The sequence below is a fragment of the Arvicanthis niloticus genome, chromosome 6 (genome assembly GCF_011762505.2).
Source record: "Arvicanthis niloticus isolate mArvNil1 chromosome 6, mArvNil1.pat.X, whole genome shotgun sequence".
Taxonomy (NCBI): domain Eukaryota; kingdom Metazoa; phylum Chordata; class Mammalia; order Rodentia; family Muridae; genus Arvicanthis; species Arvicanthis niloticus.
Window position 1 is genome coordinate 15,119,006 of NC_047663.1, and position 16,970 is coordinate 15,135,975.

General features: G+C 44.9%; 1 protein-coding gene across 1 annotated transcript in view; it reads left to right on the forward strand.

The window, feature by feature from the left end:
* The window catches only part of Pitpnc1 (phosphatidylinositol transfer protein cytoplasmic 1), a 261,209-nt gene that overhangs the window by 172,506 nt on the left and 71,733 nt on the right, over positions 1–16,970 (forward strand). The window lies entirely within an intron of this gene.

Genomic DNA, 16,970 nt, shown 5'->3' on the forward strand with positions numbered 1-16,970 from the left:
CCTTGTGACTCATCTACTTGGCTAGACCGTAAAGAGTGAACTAGCACATGCCAGAGCTGCTGGGGACCTTCTGTGTGATCTGGTCTCCTGCTTCTCCCTAAGCTACCTCGGATTAGGTCACTCTCCTTAGTGCTGAGAATACAAGATATCTAATTTAAAAGGGACTTTACCTGGATGGAGTCTCCATTCCCAAGAGGTGACACTCAATACTGTGTTTGATTAAAGTTCACTGAAAGAAGACATTCACTCTTTCATTCATTCATATTCATTCATTCACTCACTCACAAATTTTTTCATTCATTCTCTAGCAAGGAGGCATTAAACACCTTCTGTTTATATATCACCACATGAGTCATTTGTGCTGGGTGTAATGGTACATACCTGCAATCCTAGCATGAGGGGGGAATCGGGGGGTATGTCAGGAAAGATCTCAAGTTTGAGTCTAGCTTGGAGTGTCTCAAAGCAAAGAAAAAAAAAAAAACCAGACTTATTTCCAGCTTTTGGATGCCGACTGTTTATCTAGGGGACCAAAAGCAACATTTCTAATAGCCCAAACCATGAACACACCAGCAGATCTCCCAGTGTGTGGGGTAGCGGATGCTTATGGGAGCATCTGGAGGGATGGGAGCATCTGGAAGGATGCTTTCTATAAATAATACTGTGGACAGGGATGACCTGGCTGGTCCCTGGTTACTTCTGCTTCTTGAATGTTAGCTCTTCAGGTGATGACAAACTGCTTTGTTCTGTTTTGGTTTGGTTTTGTTCATAGTTATAAGTGATGGAGTGCCTAAATGTGTGTATGCGTATTTATGAACGGCACCCAAGTGCATGAGGGCGTGTGTGTGTGTGTGTGTGTGTGTGTGTGTGTGTGTGTGTGTCTGACTGTGTGTATATGGAGGCTGGAGGTTGATGTCAGTCTTCTTCCCTGATCACTTTCCACCTTATTCATTGAGACATTGTCTCTCAATGAACCCAGAGCTGCCTGATATGGCTAGCCAGGGAACCTTGTGTCTTCTAAGGACTAGAGTCACAGACAGGCTACTACATCTGCTAAGCATTTATAAGAGTCCTGGAGACCTGAACTCTGGTCCTCACAGAGGTATGATAAGTGTTTTAGCCACTAAGCCATCTCCCCTAGCCCAAACTTTCTTTATACATAAAGTTTTATTGGTACCCAGCTACACTCATTCTTACATGTTTCTCAGCCACAGATCTTAGTAGTTGTCCCATGACCCATAAAACCTTGAACACTCCAGAAAAAAAAAAAAAATATCTCTCCAACAGTGGTCTCAGCCATATGCCTGCTCTAGAATTTCTGGAACTTTCCAGAGAGAATGATATCACTAGCTGGGATACTCTCCTCTCACCAGGTTTAGGAGCCCCGTTGTGAGCATCACCTCACGGTGGCTTCACAAAGGAATTAGAGAGGACTGTCCCTGTCCACAGCCTGAACGTAGTGCACTTTGCCGGCCGGCTTTATCAAAACCACAACGTCTCCGTCACAGAGGATGCATGCTAATCTTGGCAAACGATGACCTTTTCTGATTGGAGAATTAATATGCAGTTTTTAAAACTTAATATGTGCAATGGAAAAAGATCCAAATTGAAAGGGAAGCCAAGAGTGAGCCCATGATTCACAGATGAATACCCATATCCCTCTGACTCCCATTACAGGTATTAGTGATTCGTTTCTTAACCAGCTCCTCTGAAATTAAATCATGCAGTATGCTATTTTTAACCAGCCATGGCATACCCTTCCCAACTGGATTGTGTGTGTGTGTGTGTGTGCGCGCGCGCGCGCACTCTCTCGTGCCTGCCTGCCTGTCTGTTGGTCTGTGTCTAGAGATTGGAAGTCAACAGTGTCTGTAATTCTCTGTCATTCTCCACCTTATTTATTGAGAGCACATCTCTCACTGAAACCAGAGTTTACATATTCTGCTAGGCAGGCTCAGGAATCAGCCTGCCTCTGCTTCTCTAGCTCCAAGATTTCAGGCATGTGGAAGTTACCATGTGTAACTTCTCTTGTGAGGGCTAGGGATCCAGTCTCAGGTCCTCCTGCTTGTACAGCAAGCAGTTTGCTTAACTGAGCCATCTTCTCCCTGGCTCTCACCTACAGTTTTCAGTGGCTATGCTGCCTTTTTCTCTTCGGTGCTCTTCTGGCTGCTTGCTGGACATGGAAACAGGCCAGACCCTTTGGGCATGGCTATGGCAATCAGAAAAAGCATAGTAAAAATCAGATGCCAGAACCGCTCTTGCTGTCACAGTTGAAGCAAATGTGGGTTTGGGGGTGTGGAGAGACATTAAGAGTGACGCTCCTCATACAGAGGACCCAAGTTCATTACCTAGCTCCCATATTCAGTAACTTACAACAGGCTGTTACTCCAGTCCCAGTGGATCTGACACCTGCCATCTAATGTCCCTTCAAGGCACCAGCCATGACATGGTACACAGACATACATGTAGGCAAAATACTAATGGAAATATTTTTTTTTTAATGGTCTTTCTAGCTAGGCAGTGGTGGCACACGCATTTAATCGCAGCATCCTGGAGGCAGAGACAGGTGGATCTCTGAGTTCGAGGTCAGCCTGGTCTACAGCCAGGGCTACACAGAGAAACCCTGTCTTGAGAAAACAAAAACAATTTCTTTTTCTCATTCTCTTTTTCTCTGAGCTTCATTCCATATGAGTTAATTCAAATCAGCTCTCCACATATAGACAGCACAGAGGATCGACAAGCCCCTGGTTAGGGTAGAATTGGCTTCCCAACCTGGCCTCTTCCTGACTCTGCTCTCAGTTCTGCATGTGTTTCTCCTGGAGCCGCTGAAGCAGAGAGCCCCGGCCCCCTTACATTACATTACTTTGCCTATGCACCCTTCTCTAAATTACGTAGTCAGAAGCAGTTTAATGTTGATCCCAGGAGGAAGAGAAAGGAGGCTTAGGACATCGTTCATGCTCCCAAACCCCAAGCATGTACTTATCTAAGAATAAATGACAAGGTAAGTCTGTCCAACCATGGGTTCAAATCTGAAGCCCCGAGTAAGCCCATGCCTTGATCGGCACTTCCTTGTTCTGCCTATGGAGCACGGAGAGAAGACAGTGTTGGAAGCGGTGCATTGTGGATATTTCACTCACTGTTTAATAAACTCAGTTCACCCGTGCCTTTTCTAAGTGTATGGTCTTACTATTCAGCTTCCACCCTCAGAGTCTGTCTGCACCATTTCCGCCAGTACCTGCCAAATTTTTAATGAAATGGACGCTGATAAGAAGCAATAATTACACTGAAAGACCTGGCGATAATCACGCTGATTAGTGGCTCAAAGGGGTACATGTTACTATCTTATTATCTATTATCATCTCAGTCATAAATGTGATCCAAAGTCCAGTAAAAATACATTGTCAAGATGGCTAGACAGCAATATCTTCTCATTAAAGGGGAAACTAGGAAGTGTTTGTGTAAACCTCCAAACTGTGATCCCATCAGACCGGACACAGTGGGGAAGTTGTCTTAAATTGAGGCGCGTTTACTTCACGCACAAACTGATGGGAATTATTTCGGCCTTAATTAGCGTTCAGGAGATGGGGCCATGCCAAGGCAAGGTTCTGTTTGTCCAAGACCATAAATCTGGATTGTAGGCAGACAGTGCCTAGCACTGCCTGAGCTGGCTGAAGGGAAGAGCATTCCTGTAACACCTGCTGCAGTGTGCCAACAGGTTAATGGGGGCAGTCTGGCCTGCTTCCTCTTCCAAACAAGCAGGCACCATGCAGAATAGCAGTTCTCAGCCCTGGCTGCATGCTGGGCTCACCTGACTGAGCTAGCTAGCTTGTTTGTTTGTTTGTTTGTTTGTTTGTTTGTTTGTTTGATCCAAGCAAGCCTTGGACTTCATATACCCTCAAACTCTCAGCTCCTGGAATAATAGGCATGTGTCATCAAACCTATTTATTGTTTTTACATTTAGTGTGTGTGTGTGTGTGTGTGTGTGTGTGTGTAAGAGCACACATGTGCCATGTGGAGTCAAAGAACAGCTTGTAGGAACTGCCTCTCTCCACCATGTGGGTCCCAGGGTTAGATACCAGTGGTCTTTTCTTGCTGGGCCATCTCACCAGCCCTCTCCTGAGAAGTTTTAACTACTTAGTCCCAATCCGTTTGGTACTTTTGTTCATTTGGTGGCAGGTACAGATTGTTCAAACACTATAGCCAACACACAGAATTAAGGAATACTCCAGAAAGCTGATTTCTCCAAAGGGGCTTACCCCATGGCTCTGTTCTCTTGGTGGGACATACATAGGACATGCCACCGTCACCCAGCATGACAGTCTAAAGCAGTGGTTTTAATCATAGTTTCATGTTGAAATCCTTCAGAAAACTCAGCAATACTATGCTGCTGTCCCATGATTGGTGTTTGGATTTTTAACACACCCCCTGAGTAAGTGTAAGAGGCAAAAAATAAAAAAATAAAATAAAATAAAAATCACAGCACCAGCGATTAAGTGTATAAATATTCAATAAGCCAGGCTGTCCAAATGGCTTCAGTTCTGCATACTCATGAAAGTGGAAGAGTCTCCAAAGGGTCTTTGTGGTCTGGGGCAATGGTAGAGTCCTGTAAGCCTGAGGATCAAGGTTTATGTGCTGGTTGGCTTTGTGTGTCCACTTGACACAAGCTGAAGTTATCACAGAGAAAGGAGCCTCCCTTGAGGAAATGCCTCCATGAGATCCAGCTGTAAGTGATCATGGGGCCCAGCCCGTTGTGGGTGGTGCCATCCCTAGGCTGGTAGTCCTGGATTCTATAAGAAACACACAGATACAGATACACTTTCATACTCAAAAAACCCAGGGGGAGTGTATTTGTAGACATCAGTTTGTTTCTGTTTTATCAGCCATGTGTATCAACAAAGACATGATTCCTCCTGGAGAGAAGTCCCCTGTTAAGAAGGAAAGGGCCTGTCACTCTCTTCCAGGAAATTAAGCTCTCTCACAGAGCCATCCCTGAAGAAGTGTTTACAACGTAGAGTTTTTAGTCTATGTTTTAATGAAAGAAAGCAGAGCTGTTCCTTATGAGACAGGCAGATCAATCCACTGCTCATATCCTGTCTCTGACCATAGGCAGTTCCTTTGGCCAATCAGAGAGTGGGTTTCTTTTTTGTTTGTTTGTTTTGGTTTTGTTTGTTTGTTTGTTTTTCGAGACAGGGTTTCTCTGTGTAGCCCTGGCTGTCTTGGAACTCACCAGGCTGGCCTCAAACTCAGAAATCCGCCTGCCTCTGCCTCCCAAGTGCAGGGATTAAAGGCATTCGCCACCACTGCCTGGCAGGAGACTGGGTTTCTTGATCAAGGATTATGAAATCAGTATTGCTGGCAAGTGGAGGATTCCTGGAGATGAGTTTACAGGAAAGCACCACACACAGCAGAAGGTGATGGGCACCATGGTGGCCATACTTGGGTTGATGGTATTTTCCTGATGAAGCTTTGATTTGGTCCAGATTGTCCAGCGGGCACTGCTGATCAACTGTTTGGGAATTTTTACTTGTTGTGTGTTGTTGGTTTTGCTTTGCTATAATCCAAGCCAAGAAGGTGGCCGAGGCTGGAAAGGTAGCCAGGTATAAAACCAAAGAGATGGACACATTCTTCAAAACACTTACTTTCTGTTGGAATTGATATGGTATGTGAGAAAGAGCAGGATGAGGATGACCTCGGGCTTTCTTGCTTTAACCTTTGACCTGGGTCAGTGATGGTGTCGCTGTTCTTCTGGGGGAACATTGGAGAGACAGACCCTGAGGGGAGAGTGGAAGGATGTCTGACGTTCCTCTGAGACCTTCCAGAGGAACCGGCAGGTGGGCAGCTGGATGGATACGTGAAGCCATGGTCCACGGACAGGTAGACTGTGATTCTGATGGATGAGGCTAAAATTATCTAGTCCTGAGGAAGACATCTGATGGCTCTCAAGTTCAGGTTCCCAGCGCTCTACACTCTGCGGTCATCGCCTTTTCTGTTTGTTTATGGTTCCGGGGTTAGAGTTTTTTTTTTTTTTTTTTTTTTTGGTGCATGCTAAACAAACTAGCTATCCCTGAGACACAGCCTCTTCAGGCCTTTGTATTTGTATTGTTCTCTCTCTCTCTTTCTCTCTCTCTCTCTCAATTTCTCTTGCTCTCTTGCGCTCTCTCTTGCGCTCTCTCTGTGGTGTTGTGTGTCTTCTTCAGCTGCTCTCCTCATGATTGTTTGAGACAGGGTGTCTCACTGAACCTAGGGACCACCCAGTCATCTTGAGTGGCTGGCCTGAGAGCCTCAGGGCCCCTCTGTTTGCACCTCCCCAGAACTGAGGTTGCTGCACATGTGACTGCACCCAGCTTTTACATAATATACTGAGCCCAGGTCTCACTAAGTTGCCCAGGCTGGCCTTGGACTGCCAATCCTCCTGCCTCAGCCACTTACTTCATTAGCTGGGATTACAAGCCCACACCACCAGACATGGCTTAAGACTCATTTCCTTTTTATTTATTTATTTTTTTTAGTTTTTATTTATTTATCTTTACATGCATCAGTGTTTTGACTACAGGTATGTCTGTGCACTATATGTACACAGTGCCTGCAGAAGCCAGAAGAGGGGCTGGATCCCCTGAGACTGGAGTCATAGCTACTGTGTGGATGCTAGAATCAAACCTGGGTCTTCTGGAAGGGCAGTCAAAGCTCTAACCATTGAACCGCCTCTCCAACCACTTAAGATTCCTCTTCAATCACTGAGGTCATTCTTGGTCTTAGGGAATTGCACCATCTTAATTAGTTAACTACGACTCTCACCGGAGAAATCAAATTTCATTGCAGGGGTAGGAAGGACACCTTTAGGTGAATGACATAAACAGTTTGAAGCTTTGACTGGCCTCAGCTGGTTACTGCCTTGGAGTTGAGGCCAGAAGTCCTCTCATCCTCAGGCCAATTAGCGACCCTGGAAGTAACCAGCTGGAAGACAGAGAATTTGTTTCAGGAGATCTGGGTTTATCCAGGACTGAATCTCACACTGCTGATTGCAAAGTTTATTTCATTATTGTTATTTGCAACATCCAGAGGGCAACACACAGTAATTTATTAACACGTTGTAAAGTGTGCTGAAATTAATTTGTGAAGCAGGGATCTACAGTACCCAGATTCCTGGTCCCTGAAAATGGTCTTCTCCTTCAGTGGGTTCTAACTAAGGATTATAGGAGATGAAAAAGGCATTTACTTTATTTTTAGACATGATCTCTGATGTCTTCAACCTTTAGAGTTCTGTTTTTAATCTTAGATTTAAAAAAAAAATTATTTCTTTATCTTATGTATACTGTAGCTGAATACTGTACACTTTAGCTGTCTTTAGACACACCAGAAGAGGGACCTCATTACAGATGGTTGTGAGCCACCATGTGGTTGCTGGGAATTGAACTCAGGACCTCTGGAAGAGCAGTCAGTTCTCTTAACCACTGAGCCATCTCTCCAGCCCCCTTAACCTTTGTTTTTTGTTTGTTTGTTTGTTTGTTTGTTTTGTTTTGTTTTTGTAGCCAGTTACCTACAAAATCTGAAAATTTCTCCAATAAGTCAATACATGTCCAAACAAATACATAAGGCTGCACGAAACACCCTCATTTTCAGTTTGGGAGGATTTTTTTTATCCACCTGGGTCTGTGAAGTGGAAAGTCAAGTCTTCAATCTCTGTCCAAAAGTATCATTTTGAGGACAATAGAAACATGAGTCTTATTTGATTCCAAGATGTGGCCTTTCCTATTGGTAGTACAGTTTGTGCTCTTAAAACTAGATTTCTTTAAAATTTATTTTTCTATTTTTTATGTGTATAAGTGTATGGCTGGCATTTATATATGTGTACCGTGTGCGTGCAGTACCCATGGAGACCAGAAGAGGGCATACGATTCCCCTGGAATTTTTGGTAGATGTAAACCAACATGTGGGTGCTGGAAACTGAACCCAGGTCGTCTACAAGAGCACCCAGTGCTCTGAACTCCTAAGCCCAGTCAGAGATGGATATTTAAAATAACAACAAGGACAAACCAAGAATGGTCATCCACACCTGCCACCCCAGCAGGTAAGAAGTCTGAGACAACTAGCTTGCCTTGAGTTTAAAGCCATATAGTGGCTACATAGTTCTAAACCCACCCAGACTACAGAATGAAGTCCTGTCTCAAACAAGTAAACAAGCAAACAAACATGAGCCAAACAAAGGCATGTCCAGGGAGAAGGTCAGCCCTCTGAACCCGAGGTGCAGTCCCAAACCAGAATTATTATTCATCGTTACCAATGCATACAGCTTCAAGTAGTATTTGCTTTTCCTTTGGCCTCTTTCAGTGTTGTGATCTGAAAAGCCCCACCTCTGCCTGCTGCTACCAGTTTTACAGAAACAAGTAACCAGACTGGCCCAAAGGCACATGGTCTAAGAAAGAAAAGATGAGGCACAGGTGGGAAACTGCCAAGTAGGAGGGGTCACGGTCTGGATGACAATGTTACAATGTTGCCACCACCACAGCAGTGTGGAGCCAATAGCCCGAGCTAAAACAGAGTGCCCTGGAACAGACATCCTTGCATTTCAGTTTTGTTCAAGGCATTAGACCTTGATTCCACATCACCTAACCCGTCCCATCAGGAACAGGGCTCACATCGCACAATGTGGGAACATATACATATGACGTAATAAAAAAAGACATGCTATACCTTCCATCGTGACCCACCGAGAGGGCACACATGTCCTCACTTATAGGTGCTCCTTTCCACAGTGTTGATCCTACATTCAATCAGGGTGAAATAAACAAGCAATGCACCCCGAGGGGCGTGCTACAGATCAAGGGCCAAAACTGTTGGGTTTTTGAAACAGGGTCTTACTTTGTAGCCCAGCTGGCCTCAAACTTGTAGCAGTCCTCCTACCTCAGCCTCCTGAGTGCTGGGGTCACCGGAATGCACCCTGCTTTTGTAGTCTAGACACCCCAGCATGTAGTAGAGTATACTCAAGGGATAGACAGTGCTTGTCCTAAATTGATTATAAAATCAAAATGGAAAAAAAAAAAGTCCAAAAAATAGGACAAATTTTGATCAAAGAACAAAAATGGGAGATTTTCATCTTTCTCTTCGTGACACAAGGAAAGTAGAGCTGGCTGTTACATAATGCATCAGGTTTGATCCTTGGGGCTTACAGGGTGGAAGGAAAGAACTGACCCCCACAAGTTATCCTCTGACCTCCACCTGTGCACACGCACCATGCACATACACACATGATAAATAGCGTAATAAAAAATTTTAAAGTAATTTAGGAATATTTTACATATGGATTATTTACATATTACATAACCAATTTTATTTTTAAAATATACAGACAGCAGTTTTACTATGGTCATCAGCCTGGAATAGGAGCAGAAGGGATCTCAGCTGGATCTTGTATGTGAGGGGTTTCCTTAAATAGCCCAGGTTGGCCTCAAACTCACGGCATAGCCCAGGCTGGATTTGAATTCATGCTTCTCCTCCCTTTGCCCCTCAAATAGCAGGATTACAGTTGTGACGTACCATCATAGACTTACCTTTTGAATTTTGGAAAAGGTACCCACCCAAGTCTTTTTCCCTGAGACTTGGCGTGCCTGCCCCCCCAGCTTCCTAGAATCCATTCTCAGCCCCATCCACTAGATTTGCAATTGTTTTCCAAATGTTCGTGTATTTTTTCCCTCACAAGAGACCTAATTGCTGTGGGAAACCACTGTTCCTCGCTTTAAAAAAACAAAGCCTGGCTTTCTTGTTTATTTACCTAGATCTTTCTGTTTATGTTTATGGAGCCGTTTTTGGTCCTTCTGTGGATGGGTTGATCATGACAGATGGTAGCCAGCAACCTTTGGGTCTTGGAGCATTTTGGATGAAGACACTTTAGGAGTCTGCCAAAAGCTAGCAGCTGGCCAGACCCACTAACCAGAATGATGTACTAAGTTTGTCGAAATCACTGCCCAGCCTTGGGCCAAACAGGGGCAGAGCAGCGCTCTGCAGTGAAGAACTCATGAGAGTTCATCAGCTAGAGCCTCCCAGATGACAAATGAGGAGACTTGGGTCAGAGGACTCAAGGGAGGATCCAGCAAGATGACTCATAGCCCATCAATGGTGGTTCTTCTCATTGACTTCAGTCATGAGAACAGCTTGAGAGTCTGGCTCTTGCTTGCAGCTCTCTGAATGGTGAATGTGGCCTGGAGGGCGGCTGTTAAGTTGCCTTATTCCTGAAGCCTGCAGCCCCCATTTCTTCTCGCCATGCTGGGGCATCCTGAGAGATAACAGTTCTCTAGACTTCACTTCCCCAAGCTGGAGAATAGTGTGTGGTCACTGGTCTGAGTACCCGATCCTCTGTATGGTGACTTCCTGCCAGGAAGATGGGCATTATGGCTTTATACTGTTCTTCCTTGGGTCTTGTGCACCTGAAAGGAGTCTGCTTGGCACCGCCCCCTTGTCCCTCTTGTCAGTCAAGCCAGTGACCAACAGTATAGAGGCAAGAGGGTGAAGGGATGAAGGGTGCAGGGTCTGGAATTAGATCTGTAGAACTTAGTAGCTGGCTTAGACCTGTTCTTCACTTCTTTCGTGTCTTTGTCACTTGACTGGATGGTTCTGACTCCTGAATCTCTTACAGGTGTAGAACATGCTAACCTTGCAGTGTGCTCAGGTGGCCTTTAGTGCACGCACTAGTCTGTAATGAAGCTTCTATATTTCAGCAGTTCTAATGTCACTGTTTTTCATATTTTAGCAGCCCTGGGATAAAATGTTAGTGGCCATAGTATCTTGTAACTATGAATGACAGCACCTTCCTTCTCTCTGTGGTCCAGCGGTGCTGTCTTGGGTTCCATAGGAGTTCATCCCACCCTCCTGCTCTCAGAGAGGCTGTTGAGTGACCTTTGCGAATGCATCAATTAATTACTTTTAAAGTTCTTTTTCTTCTTACTTATTTGCTATATGTGTATATTTATACACGTGTGCATGTCGTGCGGATGGCAATAGGTGGACAGCTGTGGGAGTCGGTCTTCTCTTCCACCAACAGAGTTGAGTCCGGGTCTCTTGTTATTTGCATCAGTACACTGTGCATGTGAGTTTCTGAGTGATTCTCCTGTCTCCAACTCTCATCTCACTGCAGGAACAGTGAGGCTCCAGACACAAGCCTCTACATCTGGTTTTGTTTTTGTTTTGTTTTGTTTTTTTTCAAATGGATTCCATATTATCAGTGTTGGATGGCAAGTAGTTTTACTTCTGAGACATCTCACCAACCCATGAATAAGTTACATTTATTTTGTCACTAATGACCAAATACCTGACAGAAAAACCTCAAGGAGAGGGGATTTATTGACTCACAGTTTCTCGTGCACTTAGGTGTCATAGCATTGGGAGTGTTTGGAGAAGGGCACTGTGTCTTCCATGCTGAATAGGAAGCAGAGAATAAGGAAAGGGCTGGGTCTCAGGAACCTTCCTCCAGTGAGGCCCTAGCTCCTGAAGTTGATACAACCTCCCAAAATAGCACCACAGCCACAGACTAAGTACATGAACCTGTGAGGGACATTTCACACTCAAACCACAAGGATGCATTTCAGCAACAAATGCGTGCAGAGAAAACGTGAGAAACGCTGGAGCAGCATCTGCTGAAGGAAGGCCATGAGTACCCAGCTGCTTGCGTCCTTTTCCCTGGACAGCCGCAGGCCGCCTGGGAATGTGAGTGTCTTGTCAGAGCCCCAGAAAAGGAAGAGCTGTGTCATCTTCCACAGGGAGGTTCAGAGCCAACCTCTCTCTCATAAACACACCTTCAAGAATGAGCCTTGGCTGGTTTTAGCCTTTTTAAAAGAAAAATTTTGTGGGGCAAGGATGATGGAAGGCAGCTGAGGCAGTGAAAGGAAGTTAATAATTTCCAATGGCCACGGTTCCTAAGCAGTTGAAATCCTGTCTGATGCGTCCGTCTGTTCTTGGACTTGCATACATGCTCTGTGTTTTATCCAGGCAGGGTATGAGCTGTGGTTCAGTGAACCTGGTACTGGATCTTCAGAGATTAAGAACTATGCTATCTGATAGCACCAAGCTATTAGTTGTACGTGTTCTTAATTTCTTTTCGGACATTCATTGTGTGTTTGTGTATTTGTGTGTTCACAAGCAGATGCGTGTTCCACTGCACCATGTGCTAATGGAGGACAGACCACAACTGTCAGCATCAGTGCTGTCTCTTCACTGTGTGGGTCCCGGAGATTGAACTTAGATCTTCCGGCTTGGCAGCAAGCTCCTTTACTTATTGGGCTATCTCGCTGGCCAGTGTTACTTCATATTCAAGTCATCTTTCTCCCCCTAATACCTATTGATGACCCACTTGTTTATTATTTTAATATTGAGTTTGGATGGATGGATGGATGGATGGATGGATGGATGGATGGATGGATGTCCCTGAGTGCAGGCACAGACAACTTTGGGTGCCTGTCCTCACTGTCTACCTTGTTTGGGACAGGGTCAGTTTTGTTCAGAGCTGCCTATACCAGACTACCTAGTTCCTAGGTATTCATTCTCCTGTGGTTGCTGGGGATTTGAACTCCAGTTCTCATGCTTTTGCGGCCACCAAGCTGTCTCACCAGCCCTAACGACCCATTTCTAGTCCCTCAGCCTTCATAGTTAGCTGACTAAATATAAAGTTCACAGAGTCGCCTCTAAAAATGGTCCCATCCTCTTTCCATCCCTTCAACTAGAGGGTCAAAAATGCCTTTGGAATATGCAGACCATTCTGTGAGTTATTTTAATTATCTTAATTATGCTGGCAAGGCTATTAATAAATACGTGTTGAAAAGCATCAGCTAAATGCTCCGATGGGCCGGATATGATACCGCACGCCTTATATCCGAGCACTCTGGATGCGGAAGCAGGAGGAGCAGGAGTTTGAGGCTAGCCTGGGATATGGGGCAAGACACTGTCTGAGGGGCAAAAATAAAAAGTAAATTATAAAATCAATATTATAAACTGATATAACCTAAATAATTAAATAAATTAATATAACCTAAATAATTAATAAATTAAATAAATAAAATAAATAACTAAATAAATTAGTACCATCACAAAATAGACACTCGAAGCCAAGACCAAGTAAATGGCGCTTGACGCTGAAGGATTTTATCATTTAAGATCTGTCGGGAGTTTATTGCTAAGTCAACTTCCCCTTGGTTTCAAGGCAAAACTCAAGTGACTTAATGAAAGATGAGATATGCAGAGACTCTTCCTCAGGAGTGAAGGGCTGCAGGGAGATATATTTTTTTCTAGTAGCATTATTTTGATCTACAGGGGGAACCCTGCTTGCGGCACCCGGCTAGATTTACTCAGAACCATCTGGGTCTCTTGGAAGAGATGAGATGCCAGTTGCACACATGGTGTACCTTCGTTGGGGCTTTCTCTAACAGAAAACAGTCTCGCTGTGGCTGAGCGTTTCTCTGAGGTAGAGAGGGCATGTGCTTAGCAAGTGTTGGTGCTCCCGGCTCCATCTCTAACAAAGCAAATTGCCCTTTAAAGAAAGAAATTGGGCAGGCAAGATGGCTCAGCAGGCCAAGACTCTTGCAAGGCCTGGGTTTGACCCCCAGAAAGGAAAAAAACTGACTCAAAAATGAAAAAAAAAAAAAATCGGCCCTTGGAACTCACAGTCACATGTGCAAACATGCATACCAACACAGCAGTAACATCAACAATAATAGTAAGTGAACAATTGTTTTTTAATTTAAGAGAATTATAAATCAGACTTCAGATCACATAACTGTAACCTCAGCTCTGGAGAGGTACAGGAGGCAAGGGAATCAAAAGTTCAAGGCTAGCCTTAGCTATATAACAAGTTTGAGAGAGCCTGAGCTACATAAGACCCTGTCTCAAAACATCAAAATAAGAAAGGACTCACAGGCTTTGACAAAGAGCTCGTATGAGTGCATGCTGCTTCCTCTGTCTAAGGTCTATGATTATTGTTCAAAAAAGAAATACTTCTCTTGTCTATTAATGGTAAGGTGAGAAGCTTTTCAGTGACTCCTATGTGCAGATTTTTAAATTAATTTGTTTGTGTGTGTACATATGTGTGTACATGTGTGTGTACATGCATGTCATGGCTTATGAATAGAAGTCAAAGGTTGCGCTGGGCGGTGATGGCGCACGCCTTTAATCCCAGCACTTGGGAGGCAGAGGCAGACGGATTTCTGAGTTTGAGGCCAGCCTGGTCTACAGAGTGAGTTCCAGGACAGCCAGGGCTACACAGAGAAACCCTGTCTCGGAAAAAAAAGAAGAAGAAGAAGAAGAGGAGGAGGAGGAGGAGGAAGAGAAGAAGAAGGAGAAGAAGGAGAAGAAGGAGAAGAAGGAGAAGAAGGAGAAGAAGAAGAAGAAGAAGAAGAAGAAGAAGAAGAAGAAGAAGAAGAAGAAGAAGAAGAAGAAGAAGAAGAAGAAGAAGAAGAAGAAGAAGAAGAAGAAAAGTCAAAGGTCAACTTGCAGTCGGTTTTCTTCTTCCACCTTGTGGGCCCTGGTATCAAACTCGCATCCTCAGGCTTGGTGGCAAATGCTTTTACAGGTGAGCCTTGTCACCAGCCCACGATTGCAGTTTTTGTGTGATCAGATTTGTTCAGTTACTGCCTTAAAAACTGTAGCTTTAATTTCTCACTTTTGTAAGTTTGTCTATGGAGTGTTGAGGGGAAGCACATACAATAAGTAAAATTGCTTGTGCAAACAGAAATTCTAGCATAAAAGACTTTGTACCTCAGAACTGCAAGACCTCCTTTTGCTCTGTACTGCACCAAGCCAGTGCCTTTACCCATAATCAGTGACTGGGCAAAGTCAAAAAGTAGTTTTATTAGGTGAAATACTCAAAGACTTTTAAACATTGTTCCTGTTACAGTGCAGGCTAACGGACTTAGAGGATCCCCAATGTCTCAGTGCAACCCACAGCTACCTTCAGAGATGCGTTCAGACCTCTGTCTGCAGACCCTGACTTACTCATGGTTTTTATACCTGTTGTTCTAAACTGGCAAGGGTTGAAGGCTTTTCCCTGGGTGCTTCACTTACTAGAGCTCTAGTAAGCACTTAGACTTTAAAGACTCGCCCCCTTTGACTTTCATTATTCCCACGGGTCATCTTTTGAATGATACTGAATGTTTAGAATCTGGGCTGGAGAGACAGACCACCAATTAAGGGCATTTGCTGCTCTTGCCAAGGACCAAAGTTCAGTGCCCAGCACCCACATAGTAGTTCACAGCAGGCTGAGACAGGTAGATCTTTGTGAATTCCAAGCCAACCTGATCTACATAAAAGTGCCAGGCCAGCCAGGACTCCAGAAGGAGACCTATATCAAAAAGAGGAAAGGCTAGACGGCCCCTGAAGGATGCCCAGGGTTGATCTTTGGCCTCTGTGTGTGGATGTGCACCCCCCAAATAAGCACACATACAATCAACATTAAAATGAAGCACTGACTGTCAAACTGTTACCATCTAGGGGTCTTGGTCGGATTCATTTGTCTCATCCAGTTAAGGAATTAAGAGGTAGGAAAAACCTCCTACACAGATAGCAGTGGAGAAATCTCAGACACTGCTAAAGGGATCAGCAGTTGAAGAAACACTTTTGGGAGAACACAGCAGGCACACAGAGAAAGGGACCTCCAAGAACCAGAGGCGGGACTCAAATGCCAAAAATCCAGTCTTTTCTAAAGGGCTGGCAGGGTTTAAAGACTCTGAAGATTTCTCATGGAATCTGGGGCTTCACGGTTTGCTAGGTTTGTTGGCCAGCAGGGCCCCAGGGATCCTCCTAGCCCCCCCACCTTCCCAGCAGCGGAATTATACACGTCTCCTGTCTCCTAATCTCAGCTTGGTCCACTTGAAGAAAGGTAGAATGGCCCACAACTGTTGTGTAAACATAATCCTGATCTGGCCTTGAACTTGTTGGGCCAGTCCATCAGCAGGTGGCCGGCTGGTGGGAGAGGAAGGCCACAGGGCCTTTGTTTTAAGCTGCCAGGCTTTTGTCTCAGGTCAGGAGTGTGAGGAAGAAGCTGCCCCCCTTGGAAGATCATCTTTCTTACCAGTCTTGTTACTAGCCCTCTGTTATTGTGGTTCTCCCTGCATCCTAGGGAGTCTGGCTTGCTCCTAGCCCCTCAGAGCATAAGTATGGCTGGTCCCTCTTTGGATTGGTAAAATAAGGAGAAGCAGCTGACCTCAGGACCAATCCTTTAGAGGTAATTGTATTTTTCCCAAAGCTGAGTAGCAATAGCACCCAACAAGGAATTTTCTTAATGGCTTAAGAGACGCTGTGGTTGGAAGGTCTGTGTCCATGCCCTCTCAGAATTCTGGTTGAAATCCTACCCGAGCCCTCCAAGGCACTAGACGTGATCAAGTCATAAGAGTGAAACTGAGAAGGATCCCTGAACTTGTTTTGTTTAAAAGCCTCAGAAACGCCTTACCCCTTCTACTAACTCAGCCAGAAGATGTCATCGGGTACAAATCAGTCTTAACCTGGGCTTGCTAGCCCCTAGAATTATGAGAGATCTACGCCACCCCACCCCGGTTATGTACAAACCACCCCATTTCAGGGAATTTGCTACAGCAGCCTAAACACACGAAGGCAGGAGAGGTTGTGAGGGCAGGCTGAAGTGCTCACACACTGAATGACAGTAGGAACCAGTAGGAAATTGGATTCATAAGTCCCCAGTTGAGCGACAGAGGGTGAGCTCTGAGAAGTCACAGGGTTACTTTTGAAGCCGTAGGAAGGAAGATGGATGTGAAGGGGCCGCTCTGAAAGGGAGAGAGAGGAAAGGGGTGTGTGAATGTCACACACCCCATGGGTGAGGACACGGTCTGCACCGGTAACGGCCCCAGAGGTCAGTGAGCATGGCAGTTAGAGGGTCCTGAAGGGATGGAGTAGCAAGGTCCTGAATAACCTTTTTGACAGGGAGGTGACATAACGGAGCAGAAGCCAGCTTGCAGTGAACCAAAGAGGAATTTCCAAGTGGA